The 15,983-nt window shown below is 38.4% G+C and overlaps 1 protein-coding gene across 6 annotated transcripts in view; it reads right to left on the minus strand.

The window, feature by feature from the left end:
- The window catches only part of TRPC4 (transient receptor potential cation channel subfamily C member 4), a 137,711-nt gene that overhangs the window by 58,227 nt on the left and 63,501 nt on the right, over positions 1-15,983 (minus strand). The window lies entirely within an intron of this gene.

Genomic DNA, 15,983 nt, shown 5'->3' on the forward strand with positions numbered 1-15,983 from the left:
ACATGGAAGCATACTGGGATTACCAGAATGTAAATCATCGTAGCTGAATTTGGTGGAAATAAAACCAACACTTGTCCAAGTATAATCAATTACCATATACCAAACATTTCACAAACATAACATGGTCTTATCTTGCCAACATTTTGGGGATATAGCATAGACCTTACTCTCTTTTAAAGATGGGGATGCAGGGTATTATAAGAGGTCGGTAAATTTATTTAAGGTTATGTAGCTAGTAAGTGATGTAATATTTGAGTAACTGGCCAGGATTATTTTTTCCTGCACACTACCTTTCTCATTGGGACTCACAGTTAGGCATTAATATAAATTCAGAGGGAATTATTTCTTCCAGATGGAATAGTCCAAGAATGTTTCCCAGGGGATTTGGCTCTGAAGGTGCAGATTTGTATAAGCAGAGAGGAGAGGGGGAAGGCCATTAAAGGCAAGGAATGGGGACAGAGAGAGCACGCTCTGGCCTCAAGTGTTTAAGGGACGCCCTATGGACACTGTCGACTTAAGGAGAAGCTTCATTTCTTGTAAGGGACTTGGAGAGGTTCTTTTGGCATTATTTTTCTTCTTCAGTCTCAGCCTGTATAGATCTCCTCTAGACAAGGCTTTGCCCTTACTCTTTTTTGATGGTAAGCAAGCCCAACCTCCCTGGGTTCACATAAAGAGCCATGATTATCACAAACTAAAAGCTCTTTGAGAGTGAAAGGAGAGAAAGGATGATTGACTAAAAGAGCAATTCAATAGTTGAGATGTGCAAACATATCAACCAGACATGAAATGATTTCTCATGCAACTGTTTCTCATCAATCCTTGTTATGAGAAACTCATCGAAGGACGTAGAGGGCAAAGAAACAGGTAATAGATTGAGTTAAATTTATTAGAATGTGTTAAGTAAATATAGATAAAATAAAAATGCATTTTGTCATGACTTGGATCATAAGGGCTATCTTCATTTCTCTGAAAGTAATTAGTAAAATCAAATTGTATAATCCAAAGAATAGCTTTTCTTAACACAGTCCTTGCCTCTTATTCTGGTCAAAGTCAGTCATTTGGAAGTCAAAATAGAGTTCTTCCTGATATATCTGCAGAGTAATGGCAAAGAATGGTAAGTCATTAACAAGCCCTGTTCTTTTTAAATGTTGCCCCTTCAACACATACACGATCCTTCCCACCAGGATTCTATAAACCAATCAGTCTTTCATCTTCTTTCTATTTTTGTTCATATAAAACATTCCTCACACTATTAGAATTTGGCACAGCTGAAACGCCTTAATAAAAGGGAGTTAAACTTCTGGAAAATGCAAGATTTAACAAGCAGATGCTAGAGTATCTCATTAATCCTCACACGCTGAAGAAACACTATAAGGGACTAAGTATGAATAACATATTTAATATATGCGGAAAAAGTGAAAGGAAGGTATGTACTTCGTTCAACATGATCTGGGTGAATTCTAGGACTTAAAACCTCTGCCCTTCTTAGCCAAAATCTCATGACAGCATGGGACACTGCAGGGCAATTGAGCAAATAGCTTTATTAGGAACATTTAAGGTTTGCTCGGAAAAACATTTCTGTTGCCTAAGTCACACGTATAGACTATGTTAAATTACCTAGAAGAAGAAAATTATTTAGTCCTTCTAGAACACCTGCATTGCCAAGCAGTAGGTTAGCCTTAGTTTTTACTAATACTATTTTTCTTAAAAGGTCTTTATCTTTAATTATTGGAAAGTATACATCTGTGCTTAGTTAATGAACAGTGTACAAAATTTTCTGCTAGACACAGACACAATGAAACTTACGCAGACCTAAAGAATAGAAATAGGATTATAAGAAGTGCAGGGGTGAGTGTACATAATATACTAGTTTCCCCAAATTTGGGTATTATTTGATTACAAATTTGTTCTAAGCATTGGATTAAAATAACCCAAAAAGTATTCCTAAGAATCACTATAAATCTAAATGCCCTCACAATGGTTTTACATCCTTTTTCTATTAGACTTGTTCACTACATTTCCACACCAGCGTTTTCCATGGGAAAAAAAAATGGGTTTCATGGTTAAATTAGTTACCAAAATAAGAATTAAAAGAATTAAGCTTCTATATTACAGGCTTGTTTAGAGTCTTTAATTGCTAAAGTGGATTAAAACATTTCATTGTTTCATGTGTCCCTTTTTCTTACCATTTTTTTGCTTTTGTTCTTTCCTTCATGCTCTACTCTGTACCTCATCTCTTCTTTGTCTCCTCCTTCCTTCCTCTCTTCCCCAATCCCCAGCCTTTTGGTTTATTTGGATTATTTAGAGGAACACTCTGATTTACCCCAAGTCCGTCTGAAAGATACCCTCAGAGAGGGGCAATCCTATCTCTGACACCTGGCTCTGGTCCACTCCAGCAAAGCCCTTTCCAGACGGGCCTTCACGTTCTCTGAAGCATGCCGGGAGTCCAGAGCAGCTGCCTTTCCGGCCTCATCTTTCTACTGCACAGTGAGCCACAGGGAGGCCCCTTCCCGGACTGGGGGAAGTGGGGGATCTCTTCAGGCATCACTGAGTTACAGCTTCTTTTCTTCCTACAGCTGTTGGCCAATTCTAGCACGACCTCTGTCATCACATTAAAATTCATATTAAAACATTAGAAACATTCAAATTCACATTGGTGCCATGCATTTATAAAAGCTGCTAAAAAAAAAAGGAAAAACTTCCTATTCCTCACTTTCAACAACCTTTAAAAGAGTTTCAGAGCCTGATTTCATGATTATTTATCGAATCACCGAGTCATGGGATTTGGTATATTAAAGAAACTGCAAAGATTACTGAAATCTAATTTTTACAAATAAAGAGAGATCTGGTGTGAATGATTTTAAAACAATTACTCAAAACACCAAAGCAATCAACAAATCAACACCATAAAGGAAACAAACAAAAACGATGAAAGAAGATAAAGCTACAAAGTAAAAGCAAAACAAAACAAAAACCCCCCAAAACTCAAAACCGAACAAACAAGAAACCTCACTACTACATGGGCAGGTTTAAATATTAATTGGATATGAATGGAATAAACAGATGAGAGTTCCAAAATTAATGGAGCCCTAGTAATTACAATGACTATAGATTTACTTGGTATTTGTCTTGGTGTTTGTATTTCATCTTTTCTGTTAAGTACTTTTTCTAGTTTAAAAATTTGTATCCAAAGTTCAGACTGCAGCCATATTCTCTATAAGAGCAAAATCTAGATTCTGGGAACAACCAACCTGGCTACTTTATGCATCCTGAGTAAGTGGTATAGTTACATGAGAGTTGAGAATTGACTTGCGTCCCAAGAGAATCGAAACATTTGGGTTGAATGTATTAGAGTGATTTACATACGGGCAATCTGATTTCTTTGCTTAAAAAGGGCCACAGTTTCCTCTGGGTCTTATTGTTTATTTCTGAGCAATTAAAAAATAATCTATATCCTTTGGGGTTTTATTTCCTCTGCTTTTCAACAGCTCATTTTGTAACGTTGATAGCAAGGTTTAAGGATTATTTGCAGGCAGAGGAGCTTTAGGGAATTATTTTGTCCATAACTAAAAACACTTTCTTCAACTTCAATCCCAAATTTCCATAATAGCTCCCAATGTCCTTTAACCACCTGAGTCTCTCCCTGTTTCTTAGAGATAGCTTTAGTTGTGTTCCTAATTAAAACAACCCTGGTCTCCCGGAGCACAGTCATACTACATAACTGATCAGATGCTGCTGCTTGATTAATCAAACATCATTTTCACCTGGTCCTCCCTAATTTGATTAAGCAAATAGTATCTTCTATGAGTTGGACATTGGCTAGATAAGTGGAGAGAGGACCCAGATCTGTTAAGAACCAGATAAATCTGTCTTCTGGGAACTCAACCTATGTGGGGACTGATCATGTGACCAGTCTTCCAGTTTTTCTAATATTTTCTATTGTTTGCTTTTCTCATTTATGGTCAGTCTTCTTACTGAGGTTATGAACAGGCAAATTTAGTTCGGTGAAGATGTCTTAGCTGTCAGATGCATAGAAGTCACATATCTGGCACATATTCTATGGTACAGATTAGTGTAACTTAACAGAACATTATATGACGTGCTAAAAAAGAGGTAGAGAGTATAGGAGGGATTGTGCCCAACATGAAGGAATCTAGGAAAACTGAAGACAGGAAACAGGATTTGCTAGTTAAGTCTGAAGTAACAGATAGGATTTTGATAGGCACAGCAGGAGGTGGATATGTTTTAATTTAGATTTAGAGAGTATCATGTTAAAAACTTGAGGGTGGAGGCAGATATGTTCAGATGAGCTATCCCTTGGGCTACAAGGTCATCGTCAATGGTGAATACACCAGTGATAGTGTATAAAGGGAAACTGCAGTCGTATTTTGAGATGTAGGTGAAAATGTTTATTGAGGCAATGCTTGAGTCTAGATCCTTGCCACTCAGGGTGGGCTGAGGCCAGCAGCACTGGCATCCACTGGAAGCTCAACAGCAATGCAAAATACTAGGTGCCACTTAGGACTTGTGAGTAAGATCGACATTCCACAGTGTGATTCCTATGAATGTTAACATTTGATAAACACTGGCTTAAAGCATTTGATGTCTAATGAACTTTTATTTAGCTCTGTTGTATCTGACAAATGCTCCCAAAGTAGTTTTAATTCGATGTAAATATACATTTCAACACTTACGAATCCTAGGGGCAAGTCTGTGAGGGAGTGAGGGTACTTGGGTGTGTGGTGTGTACTTGTGTGCAGGAGTTTGTTTTCAGCTAAATCCAGCTGTCAATGGTATGAGAACCTGGGTGAGAGGAGCTAGCCACAGAGTGGGGTATTGTCAAAATCGAGTAAGCAACAGGGTTGCCTGAACGCTTGTTAAAACCCATGCTCCTGAGCACCATCTCAGTATTTCTTTTCTTCTTCTTCTTCTTTTTTTTTTACAAATAGTTTATTGTCAACTTGGTTTCCATATGACACCCAGTGCTCATCCCCACAAGTGCCATCTCAGTATTTCTGATTCAGTAGGTTCAAGTTGAGGCCCTTAGCTTCATATTTCTACCAAGTTGCCATGTGAGGCTGATGTTGCAGGTGCAGAGATGAATGATAAAAACCACTGTTTTGCAGAAAAACACTTTTTGAATAATATAGGATTGTCTTCCAATTTTTCTAATTTTTTCTCTTCTTCTAAGTTTGCTTTCCTTACCTAAGCTCAGCCCATTTACTGAGGTTATGAACAGGCAAATTTAGCTCAGGAACAAGCCTTTGCTGTCAGATGCATAGAAGTCACACACCTAGCACAAATTCTATGGTACAGATTAGTGTAATATCTAATTACAGGCATAAACACAAAAATATTAAGAGTAATCCCTGTCAAGTCACTGAACTATAGTGCAGATAGAAAAGCTAAACACAGTGCAATGGTAGCCAGAGGATAGGACTGACTGACTAATTCACCATATAAGTGTTTGGAAAGACCTAGAGCAGCATGAAACAGACTGGGATGCAATGAATAGGAGAGACCTGAGTAGATTATAAAGAACCTGGATCCAAAAAGGAGAAAAAAAGTCTTGTACCTAGTTTCTGACAGATCTTTACCCTCTGCATCACCATCATGACCTTAAAGTAAAATGAAAAATCATATTATCTTAATATATTTGGATGCTGTAGAAATTAAGAGGATACAGCCTTGGAACAGCCCACTGGGATCTGAATCCTGGATCTGCTGTTTCCTGATTGTGCAAATGTTAATAAATTATTAAATTTTCAGTGTGCTTTTTTCCTGATCTGTAAAATGGGGATAATAGAAACACTTACCATATAAAGTTATTATAAAATTAATTGAATTAGTACATGAAAAATACAGCAGTTTCTTTTTTTTATTTTAATGTTTTTGTTTTTTTTTTTTTTATATTTCTAGGAGAGAGAGAGAGACAGCGTGAGCAGGGGAGGATCAGAGAGAGAGGGAGTCACAGACTGAAACAGGCTCCAGGCTCTGAGCTGGCAGTTAGCACAGAGCCCGACGCGGGGCTCGAACCCACGAACCGTGAGATCATGACCTAAGCGAAAGTCGGACGCTTAACCGACTAAGCCACCCAGGCGCCCCAAAATACAGCAGTTTCTAAATGATACCTATGTTCAATAAATGCTAGGCATTACTATTATTGCACATACACACATATATTTACATGCATGAGGATATGTGTAGACACATATATGTCCACATACATACACAATTACAGTATTTTTTTTTAAATGTGTATTTATTTTTAAAATATAATTTATTGTCAAATTGGCTAACATACAGTGTGTAAAGTGTGCTCTTGGTTTTAGGGGTAGATTCCCATGGTTCATTGCTTACATACAACCCCCAATTCTCATCCCAACAAGTGCCCTCCTCAGTGCCCATCACTCATTTTCCCCTTTTCCCAACCCATCATCCACCCTCCGTTTCTTCTCTGTACTTAAGAGCCTCCCTTCCTCTCTGTTTGTACCTATTTTTTCCCCTACTCTTCCTTCCTCCATGGTCTTCTGTAAAGTTCTCAAGATTCACATATGAGTGAAATAAGTCAGTCAGAGAAGGACAGATACCATATGTTTTCACTCATATTTATTTATCTTGTGAGAGAGAGAATTAAGAGTGAGCAGAGAAGGGGCAGAGAGGGAGGAAGAGTTAGAATCCCAAGCAGGCTCCACATTGTCAGCGCAGAGCCCGACATGGGGCTTGAGCTCACGGACTGTGAACCTGAATTGTTCACGATCTGTGAACCTGACCTGAAAATGAGTTGCACACTCAACTGACTGAGCCACCCAGGCACCCCACAGTTATTGTTGGTTTTATGCAAAAATATATATTTATTCACTTTCTAAATTTTACAGAGTATTGCCATTATGTGAATTGATATATATTTACGTATTATATAACCTCATTTTAGTTAACGGAATGTCACGAAACAGGGGATTAGTTTTTAAAAGATTCTATAAGGAACTTACTTTAGGGAGATAGTAATAATTATTCAAGCATAAGGTAATACCAATAAGGAAAATAGTTGACTAACTGAGTTTTTATTAGACTCATTAAAAGGTAAAAAATTAGTGAAGATTTAATCATATCTGAGATGGCATTGGCATAAAAGCTTGAGATCAGTCAAGAAGACTGATAAACTTGAGAGTCTATTCTCAGCAAACTCTATTGCCCAACAAACCCCTTGGCTCTGTCAAGTTCAAAGAATCTCCTATCTAGTCATCAAATCACTTGATTCCTCTCCTTGGATGTAAATGTCAAACTCACATTTGCATATTGGGATTCAAGAAGTAGCTCAAAGCATATTTCTAGGGCACCAGTTCTGATGTCTCCACATCCAGAAGGGAAGATGACAACTGAACTCCATCTGATCATGTTGGCGAGGGAAGGGCAGGATTTAACTTCTTACATCATTTCTGGGCCTAAATTCAAAATTGGTTTGGCAGCTGAGCTGGGATGTGAGTGGGCAGTAATGGGAAGTTGAAAATGCAGAGGCAAAAGGAATAAGGTAGGAGGTGATAAAACCAATGTTGAATACATTAAATTATTGAACATGGCAAATAAACAATATCCAATATAGGTAATGGGAAGGAAGAATCAATAGATATTGTTAGTTCTCCAAAAATCGCAATGGGCGATTGGTAGAAATTCCCTATCTATTCATCAATATTTCTCTTCAGGGTATATAGGAAAGATTGTCTTAAACTGTCATGGAAGGTAGATGAAAAACTTCTAGTTATTTCTAGGTGGCTGCCTACAAGTTTTCTTACGAGATGTGGAGGTAGACAATTATCCAGTTTTGAAGAAACCAAATGACTGTCAATCATGTAGGGGCATAGGAGGTGAGAACGGTCAATGAAAAATGGAAGCCGGTTTGGTCCTGATCCTCAATGGGCCAGTTCCCATCTCTGATGACCACCAGCAGTTTCTGCAGTGAGGAGTAGCATGTTCACAGGTGGCCCACTTTTACTTAGAATCTCTGGGGAGACTTTTACTGAGGACCAAAATCGGTTCCACTCTCTTCCATTAGAACAAGAATCCAGAAGGGGAAAAAGAGACACAATGGGTATGAATACTAGTTATCCTTATGAGATGAAATGGTATGGTCCTTTTTTCCCTCCTTTCCTTCCCTTCCCTTTTAACGTAACATCAAGCATATATTTCTCAGAAAATTAAATTGTACAAGACCCTGAACATTAGGCTGTTCTTTATACCGTCTTTTCAGAAACAGCAGTTGATACATAGAACACAGTCTCTCCTCTCCTCTGCCAATTTATACCCATAAATGATATAAATGAAGAGTTATATTTGTTTCAAATGTGTTAGATCCTATAAACAGACAACTTTTTCACTCTAGTCTCAAGGTCAAGAATAAAGTCATTTCCTTGATGCTCGCTAATCTCTTTTCCTGCCACTGAACTCCTTTCTGCCTCCCTGACAACAGCTCTCAGACTATCTTGGCTAACACATTTCCTGGGCTAAAAATAACACTCGGTTGTTAATTATCTGTTTATTGAGGTTGGAATGAATTTAACTAGTCTACAACGGGGAGAGGAAGGCTATGTGTTTTGGAAACAGCAGAGCCCACACAGTGACCAGCCGGCACTTTCTACTCCAACAGAGGGGACAGCTGAACATAAACAGCACCTACAAAAGCCAGAGGAGAAAACAGTTTCATGTGCCCCAGCCAGTCTTTGACATGACTTTCTAAAGCAGAGAAGAACGCCGATAAAATGTTTGTTCAAAAGGAATTATTCCTTGGTGTCCTTTTTCATTCTTTCTTCTTCTCTCTCCTCCCTCGTCTCATTGTCACCCACCCGTGTTTGTCTGCAAGGTTCCCTTCATGCTACCTTCCTCTCCCTTCCCTTGGCCCTGTCTCTAACCTAGGTCTCTATTTCTCTGAGTGATTATTAACTAATGGACTCCCCCTCTCTCTCTTTTGAAATGACCGAAATTATGTTCTTAAAAGTGAGAGATGTATCATGCCCTCCCCCTCATTATCATGTTCAGGATTTCCATTTCCCATGAGTACAAGCGTCGCTTTGTTCACATCCTGGTCTGTGTAGCCTTGTGGTAACTTCCCGAGTTAATGTGCGTCTCAGTCAGTACGGGCAGATCATGAAGCATGTGTGAAGAATGACCTGAAAACAAGGAATAAGCTATTACACAAGAGGAAAGTAGTTACTGAAAACTTAGACCTGAAACCATCATTAGGAGTTCTTCAAAGGAACCCAACCTGTGACTCAAAGGAAATGAAGGCAAGTAAGAATGTGACTGATTTTTCTCACCCAAGGTACTGCTAGCCTTGTGAATATTAGAAGGTTTTGTATATAAACTATATCTTCATGTGATTCTTAAGGCTCTATTAAAATAGATTTACTCATTGTATTAGTTTCCTATGACTGCCATAACCAAGTACCACAAACTGGGTGGCTTAAAGCAATAGAACTTATCAGCTCACAGTCTAGAGGCTTAAAGTCCAAAATCAGGATGTTGAGAGAGCTGTGCTCCCTCTAGGACACTGGGTAGAAGAATCCTTCTTGTCTTTTTCTATCTCCTGGTGGTGGCTGGCAATCCTCGCACTCCTTGCCTTGCAGCTGGATGATTCCAATCTCCGTTTCTTTCGTCACACGGCTGTGCGCCTCACTTCACATCCTCTTCTGTTCTTATAAAGACATGAGCCATATTGGATTAAAGGCCTATCCTACTCCAATATGACCTCATAGTAACTAATTTCATCTGCTATAACTCTTTTCCCAAATATGATCAAATTCTTAGGTGCTTGGGGTTAGGACCCTAACACATCTTTTGTGGGGGAAACATAATTTATACACTATGACATTCCCAGGTTCTCTTTTTCTATGAGTTGCCCAGCATATGGCTTTTGGTTCTATAGTTTATATAAAAATTGCTCCTTTAAGTGCTTCAAATCCATAAATAATATTTCAAAACTCTGCCTTCTACTCTATGTTCAATTTGTCTCCCTCTCCTGACTCTGGTTTTCCATTTCCGTATTTTCTCACCATGATTGACAATAAATGACGATGACTAAGAAGGAATAAAGAAGAGTAAATTATCAATAACATTATGATGTGAGGGAATTCTACATGCAGGCCGCCAGCTATCCTTATAATGCAAGTTTAAGATTGTCTGTAAACAAAAAGATAAAACCATCTCCTATAACAGTCTGCTATTATAATTAAATTTTCTTCCTAAGGGCTTTCTGGCGATGTGCATATTTTAACTGGCATTAAATATGACACTGCTTAGGCAAGCAAGGCATTAAGCTTATACGCCCGTGTTACCTGGTTGAGATAGGGCTTTCACACAATGTGATGAAAAAAACCAAAACCCCAAAAGCAGAGCTTTGGTGGCTGGAAAAGTGAGAGACATGAAATGTTGATCTGGATCAGTACTGTACCCCTACTGAAGAACTCTAAGGACTCGGGGAGAAACATATAAATGCTGATTATGTGAGCGAAGACATCTGAGATTAAATATGAAATAGAAATCTCCAACATAAGAAAAATTTTACCTAGAGTTTTGCCTGGTTTGATCATATGTCTACCGTCAAATTACCATCATATTTTTTCTTCTATTGGAAAACTGCCATTTGAAAGGGACAGAGGTATGTGTAACTCAATGAGTTCGTAATTAATTATTTAGGGCCATCACATTGCTTATCCACCCGCATGCCTATATTGTGGAGTGCACAGCATTGATGAAGCCTTCTCTGCCTGCTCATGGCCCAAGTTAAGATTTAGGGAGTTCCTGGCATCAAAAATCTATGTTGTTGAACTCCAATTCCCTCTGAGGAAACATACGTAATTCAACTATCCAGGCACAATAACAAGAAAACAAACGACCTAAATTAAAAAAATAAAAAAGGGGGCCTGAGATTTGAACACCATCAAAAGATATGCTGATGGCAAATAAGGACATGAAAGATGCTTAACACCTCTGTAATCAGGGGAATGCAAATTAAAACCACAGCGAAATATCACCACACACTTATTAGATGGCTAAAATAAAAAAAGATAGACCATGATATGGGTTGGGAGAGATTTGGAGAACTGGAACTCTCATGTGTTAACCTTCAAAATCGTAATGACTTTGGAAAACAATCTGCAACTAAAAAAAAAAAAAAAAAACAAAACAAAACCCTGAATCTATGTTTACCATACGATGAGCTCATTCCAATCTCAGGTATTTATCCAAAAGAAAAGAAGGCATCTGTGCATACAATCGTCATAGTCGTTTCATTTGTAAAAGCCAAAAACAAGAATGATTCCAATTTCCGTGGACTACTGGATGGATAAACAAAATGTGGCATGACCATACTATGCGAGAATGCTCAGCAATAAAAAGGAAGTAGCTACTGATGTACACACACAGTTGAACCTCGAAATAAGTATGTGGAATGAAAAGCTGGAAAGAACAACAGCACATATGGTATAATTGCACGTATATAAACTACAAAATGCAAACTAATCTACAGTGACAGACAGTTGATCAGCAGCTGCCTGAGAAGGGGCAGAAGTGCGCGGAGAAAAATTATAAAAGGGCAAAAGGCAACTTGTGGAGGTAACAGATACGTTCACTATTGTAATGTGGGGCTGTTTTCACGCTCTATGTACACATATTATAAAAATTTGTCAAAGTATTCACTTTACGCACGTGCAGTTTCTCGTATGTCAATTTTACTTCAGTGAAGTTGTTTAAAAATGTCTGTCCCTATTTTCCTGATGCCACAAGCACATTCAGAATGATCCACCTCCCATCTTCTACCGGGCCTATCAAGCCAGCTTCCTTCTCTTGTAATCATCTCCTTGGTTCATTTCAATTCCGCTCCTTCATTCAGATTATTATGATATATTACCATAACATCAGATGTCATTATTTCAGGCTTAAACTAGAAAGTTAGTCTGTTTTCTGCACATGGCCCATAGCCTCTGAGTTCTCCTTCTATCCTATGCACCAGACCGCTGAGAAAATCCTCACAAATAGCAAAAGTAACCGTGTCTCCTTCTCCTTTAAAAGTCTGCGCTGCTATTTCACAGTCTCCAGGAAAAAAAGTCCTAGGTTTATACAAAGCCTACCAGGCCCTTAGCAACTTTACCATGACCCCCATGCTCTCTCCGTCAGCTTGCATAGTTATAATTCAGACATACAAACCATTCACGCTTCAACCAGATCTGGAGCTTTCTGATGATTGCGGACTTGCATATGCTGTTGCTTTTGTCTGGGACTGTGAATCTCCCATTTCCTCATAGTGAATTCCTGTTGATCCTTCCGCCTAGCTGCTAATTCTCCTGGCCACTCCTATAGTCAATTGCTCTTTCTTCACTCAGTGCTGATATTGTACCTTGAACAGTCATTTACAGTTGCACTTTTTCTCTTCATCTCCTGCATTTTACTTATGGGTTGTAGTGAGCTATTTGAAAAGGGTCTGTCATTTTTCATCACATAATCCTTAGCTCCAGTACCTGCCTGGGAGAGGTTAATGAGTGTTTATTCAATCGGATTAAATGCTGAACACGGTTCAAGGCTTAGGGGTCCATCTAACCAGGCACTAACCACTCCTGCAAGTTCCAAAGAAAGGCCTGGCTGAAGTCATTAACCTCAACATTAAGGAGAAGGATGCTTTATACTCTGGTGCTTTTTTCCCAGGGGTTACAAAACTAGCAGCTACTCCTTCCTCGTGTAATATAAATTCGTTCAGGCAGCGTCTTAGGGGGTTCACTGTGTTGCTTGATTGTAGAGTGAGAAGATTGCTTTAGTTCAGATTAAATGTCAAGCTGAGGAGCTACTGAAGATTTTCCTTGGAAAATTCATTCTTACAAAGAACACAGAGGCAGAGGATTTCAAATAAGATGATTTCAAATTCATGTCAAAGAAATGGAGGAGGGCACTAGTTGGGATGAGTACTGGGTGTTGTATGGAAACCAACTTGACAGTAAACTATATTAAACACACACACACACACACACACACACACAGAATGTGGCTCAATTCCAAGAGAATCAATGAAAGAGGAGCAAGGTCTAGAAATGACAACCGTGGTAATTCAGCACTTTTTAATGCTCTTGAGACTGTTTTAAAAGAGGATAATGATAACCTCCTTTCCTTACCTTGCTCTTCTGTGTAACTGGAGACACGTATATCTGATGTAGAATGTTAAAATAAAAAAGATAAGCCAATCTCAAGAAAGCATTTCCTTGAATATAAAACTATTGATGATGTACAAACATTGGGAAGAAAATACCAATTTTGGACTCTTGTGCAAGAAAAAATTAAAGTTAAAAATGCATGCAAATGAACTATGAATCTTTTAAAAATCACTTTTAGTTTCTATGCAGTGGATAGGTATTGTTCACTACTCAGAAAATTGAAACACTCTAAAAGTAGTTCCAAAGGTTTGTTCTCTTATGTGATTATGAACTTACATGAGAGCACATATATTGATAGGTTCAAGCAAATTGCATTTTGAATTCTCAATACTCAGTATCACTCAATTCCAAAAGGCAAATACATCCACCAATTCCATTTGAGCCAGTTATAAGCTCTTGTAATACAATCTGTATATTAGGGACTGTCTCTAAAAGATTTTCAGTACTTATCTTTATTTATTTATTTTTGTTAACTGTATTCCCTATGCTGTACATTGTATCCCCATGTCTTACTTCCTTATAACCAGAAGTCTGTATTTTTTCATCCTTTTTTTTTCTGTTTTGCCCATTCCCTCACTCCTTCCCCTCTGGCAACCACCAGGTTGTTCTCCGTATTTATAAGTCCATTTCTGTTTTGTTTGTTCATTTGTTTTGTTTTATAGATCCCACGTATAAGTGAAATCATATGGTATTTGTCTTTCTCTGCCTGACATTTCACAAGTAGTAATCGTTAAAGATCACAAGATGTGAACATAGTGTTTAGGAGTTAGTTATGCATATATAATCGGATTATAAAATCCAAGGCTAATTCTATAAGAAGCCTAGCATGTAGGAGGAAATCAATGTCCATCAAGTTTCCTATGTAAGCACCAGTATCTATTCCAACCTTCCCTCCACCAAGACAGTATGGTTCAGGCAGTCCCATGGACAGTAATGCAAAGACTCCCGAAATCCTGCTCTCCTGGGATGTCCCAAATTGCATATCTGCTTTCCCAGCAGCGGAACCAGGCTGCCCCTCTAGAGCTGCTTATGTCAAACCGGGAATGGGCTGATTATGAGGTGAAAAGAATTCATACAAAATTACAGCTAATTGGATTCACCTTAATGTTTCATTTGCATTTAGGAAACGATAAAAGATAACGAATGGCGGCAATTTAGGCAATGTAGGCTGAAAGAACTGTGCCTTCCTACCCTGGCCTCTTCCCACTGCTCCTGTGTCTGGTCTGAGACTCCTGATCTCTACTGACTCAGGAAGGAGACAGGGCAAGCAGTCATCATGTCCTCAGCCTTTAATTCCGGCGCCCTCTCAATCCTAAAATAGGGATGTGATTTCTTAATTCAGACAGACAAGAGGCTTCCACACTTGGTAGTAAATAGAGTTACAATCTTAGCAATAATAAAGATAATGATAATCACACACAATGGCTATCTAGACTTTCAGTAGCAATAAATGAAAGCTATGAGGAGGTTTGCTCAAGAACTTCTTGCTAAATTCTTCTCTAGTGGTAGAAAGTCCATTTGATAACAAGCAGAACCTATCTGTTTCACATCATCTGGACATATTATTGCCAACTGTGAGTAACTATTTAACCACTTCCAAACATTTATGATGCAATTTTGGTGCATAATATGTATAAGAAATGTAGTCAAAATATTTACTTATATTTCTGCCACAGTAATTTTACTTTGCCCAAAACATTGTTGAAAGCTGAAGACAGTCTGAACTTTTTTCCTTTACTAAATTCAGTTAAGAACGTGATACATCTTCTGGACACTTCCATAGGTACCTCATTCTCTAATCACAGAGGAATTCAAAAGTCACCACTGGAATTCAAAAAGGGAATATTTTCATACCTACTCCCAGAATTTCAGAGCAGTAAGGTAATATAAAGCATATGATATTTAACTTGAAAGTCCTAATTTTCAGGACAACATTGATTTACTTAGTTGAAAGGAAAAAGCTGAGTCCAAAGGGTGGCAAAGAAACTTCTTTTTTCTTTCTCCTTGTAAATAGATGCCATCCAAGTGATATCTACCGTCTCAGCTTGTTGAAGAAAGGATTCTCATGTAGCAAAGGGCTAGAGAAGCCTTTAGGACGTAAGTTCTTGAAGGTGATATATTTTCACAAATTCATTTTTCCTGCAATGGTCTTCTGTCGTGTCTGCACAAGTTACAAGTCTGCCCAAAGAAGGAAATGTCTTCCGACTAGAACTAAGTTCAAGACAAAATTTTCCATCCCGGGATATTGTGGAGGCAGGAATCCCTGGGCAGGGAAACATGGGGGGTCCCTTTTGGGGTAGTTTTTCACACTGTCACTGCAATATTGACCTCAAAAGGTAGCTAATATTTTAAAGATTGACAATATGATTTGGGTGGGGGATTTGGAACATTCACTCATTATCTAAAAGACAATAATACTTTCTGGTACTAAATGTCAGCATTCAGATACTGCCCAATACTCAGATTTGAAGAGAATCCAAAGCATCATAAGCATCAGTCAATTCCACTGGAGAGATGTCAACGATACAAAGTACACATCATCTTGTCCTTGTGAATGTAAAGAATTTATGCACAACAAGAACATTATCGATAATCAGTAATCACTGCGTAATTACTAGTTAAGTGAGGAAGGCAAAACTTTGTATGTGAAGCAACTAGAGAATGAGAAATTATATCTTCTTTCACCATTCACCTTTCTTTCCTTCATGCAGATATTTTCATCTCCATAGTCCTCTGTCTCAAACAGGCCACCTAGTCCTTTGGCCTCTCCAATAACCACAGCACCTTTAT

Source organism: Crocuta crocuta, unplaced genomic scaffold (assembly GCF_008692635.1).
Source record: "Crocuta crocuta isolate KB4526 unplaced genomic scaffold, BGI_CrCroc_1.0 scaffold190, whole genome shotgun sequence".
NCBI lineage: Eukaryota > Metazoa > Chordata > Mammalia > Carnivora > Hyaenidae > Crocuta > Crocuta crocuta.